The sequence below is a fragment of the Glycine max genome, chromosome 18 (genome assembly GCF_000004515.6).
Source record: "Glycine max cultivar Williams 82 chromosome 18, Glycine_max_v4.0, whole genome shotgun sequence".
In the NCBI taxonomy this organism is placed as follows: Eukaryota; Viridiplantae; Streptophyta; class Magnoliopsida; order Fabales; family Fabaceae; genus Glycine; species Glycine max.
This window is the reverse complement of record NC_038254.2, coordinates 21149461-21152207: the sequence shown is the minus strand read 5'-3', so window position 1 is coordinate 21152207 and position 2747 is coordinate 21149461. Positions and strand designations below refer to the sequence as shown.

Sequence of the window (2747 nt, the reverse complement as noted above, 5' to 3'; positions counted from 1 at the left end):
AGCTTTCTCTTTTGTGCAGCTAAATCATCCTCTTTTTCAGGTGTAGAATGAAGCTTGACAGGTTCAGGTGCAGGTGCTGCTACTGGTGGAGGCACTTCAATTTGCTTGCCAGACCTCAAGGTGATGGCACTCACATTTTTCGAATTCTGCACAGTTTGTGAAGGCAATTTATCAGAATTCTGGGATTGAGCTTGGTTCAACTGAGTAGCCATCTGCCCCATCTGATTTGTCAGACTCTGAATGGAGGCTCTTGTCTCTTCCTAAAATTGCATATTTTGGATGGTCATTTGCCTCACTAACTCCTCTAAGGAAGGTTGAGGAGGAGCCTCAGTTGCTTGTTGTCTTTGTTGTTGCTACTACATTGGAAGAGGAACATATGGCCTGCTTGGACCAGTAGCATTCTAGAAGGGAGGGGATAGGCTGTTGTTGCTGCTGTTGTTGTTGCGGAGGATTTGCCCATCTCAGATTTGGATGATTCCTCTAACCTGGATTGTATCTGTTGCTTGAAAGATCATAATTATTCTGTTGTTGTTGGTTTTGCTGTTGAGGGGGTCTATTATAAATGTTTGCAGCATAGGCTTTAGGTTGCTCATTGACTCCAGATTGCTACAAAGAAGGACAGAGATTTGTATGGTGATCAGCAGAAGAACATAGACCACAAACTCTTGCAACAGTAATAGGTGAAGATGTAGATTTCTGATTTATGGCAAGCTGAGTTACTAGGTTGACCAAGGCATCAAGTTTTCCCGCAAGCTTCTTATTTTCAGCAGATGAAGATGAATCCATGGCCACATCATGGACTCCTCTAAGGACAATAGCATCATTTCTTGCACTGAATTGTTGGGAGTTGGAAGCCATCTTCTCAATCAGATTCCTAGCCTCAACAGGGGTCATATCACCAAGAGCTCCACCACTGGCAACATCAATCATACTCTTCTCCATGTTGCTAAGTCCCTCATAGAAATATTGCAGAAGGAGTTGCTCAGAAATATGGTGGTAAGGACAGCTTGTACACAATTTCTTGAATCTTTCCCAATACTCATACAAGCTCTCCGCACTAAGTTGTCTGATGCCTGAAATGTCTTTTCTGATGGTAGTGGTCCTAGATGTAGGAAAAAATTTCTCCAAGAAAATCCTCTTAAGGTTATCCCAGCTGGTAATGGACCTGGGAGCAAGTTAGTACAGCCAATCTTTTGCCACTTCCTCCAAAGAATGAGGAAAAGCCTTTAGAAAGATATGATATTCCTAGACATCAGGGGGTTTCGTGGTGGAACAGACAATATGGAACTCCTTAAGATGCTTTTGAGGATCTTCACCTGCAAGACCATGAAACTTAGGCAGCAAATGTATTAGTCCAGTTTTGAGAACATATTGAACATCCTCATCAGGATATTGAATGCACAAGCTTTCATAAGTGAAGTCAGGTGCAGCCATCTCCCTAAGAGTCCTCTCACGAGGTGGAGATTGAGCCATGTTCTCAGTATGAAAATTACCAACCGAATGCTCAAAGTTAGAATGTTTAGAATCACCAGCAACAAAATGCTCAGAATGCACAGAATGCTCAAAATGATCAGGATGCACACTATGCCTAATTAATCTATGAAAGGTTATATCTATTCCAGGATCAAAGGATTGTAAATCACCTAGATTGCCCCTAGTCATGCACTATATGCAGCAATTCATGTATTTCTCAAACAAGCACCAAAGGGGGTAAAACTACAACTATACTCAAACGATATCCAAATGAGCTGAAAATTTGTGAGCAACACCCTAAAATCTTGAAAACTGCCTAACTATGAAAATTTCAGACAAAAATTCAAAGTCTAACTATGAAAACTACCTAAGGAAAGTTTAGAAAAATAGGACAATAATACTTGAAAAATAAAAAATAAAAAGCTTAGTAAACAACTGATTTTTCAAGTTTGGGAAACCTCAACTGGCAGTCGGTTGTCATGACATGGGAAATTTTTTTCTACCCCAAATGCATATATAATAATAGTCATTCTAATAACCGGAGCAAAAGTTATGGCCGTTTTAAGTTTTGCTAAAAACAAGTTCCCAAAATTTTTGTATCTCTCAAAATTCAGCCACACCAAGTGCTTCTGGTATTTTTCACACAAAATATGGATCAAAAGAAACTACCACACAAAAAATTAGCCAAAAATAACAACTCTAGCTATCAAAACAAAAATCTCCAATTAATTAGCAAAATTTGGGTACTATTCACACCACTCTAAAAAACAGAACAGGGGGCACCTCTGAAAAACAAAATAGAACGCTACACACCTGAAACACACACAAACAACTAAACAACACTAAACAACGGAACTACACACAAAACAACTAAACATTGTAAATTAATCACATAACACATATTTTATAAAAACACACAGAAACAAACACAAAGGCACAAAAACATAATTATGAACCTTTGGACCACTACTCCCCGGCAACGGCACCAAATTTGATCGGAGTCGTATCCGAATCAAATAAACATTAATATGTAGTATGTAGGAAGTGAGCCTAGGTTGTCTCCAATGAACAATGATCAACCAAATGTTCATAACATATTTAACAAAACAGTAACGAATTAGGGGGGGTTTGTTTGCTTTTGTAATTTAAACAACAAGCAAACTTGAATTCAAAAGATAACATAACTAAAACATGTTGTTTTCCCTTGATTCAAAAGCAAGTCTCTTATCCTAGGTTACGAGAATTTATCCCTAATCAGTTCAACCACTTAATCC

At 38.6% G+C, this 2747-nt stretch overlaps 1 non-coding gene across 1 annotated transcript; it reads left to right on the top strand.

Annotated features, from left to right (window-relative positions):
• The first annotated feature begins 987 nt into the window (after window positions 1-987).
• Window positions 988-1095, top strand: LOC113000272 (small nucleolar RNA R71). Its single transcript, XR_003265563.1, has one exon. It is a non-coding gene; the product is annotated as a small nucleolar RNA R71 (small nucleolar RNA).
• The last annotated feature ends 1652 nt before the right edge of the window (window positions 1096-2747 follow it).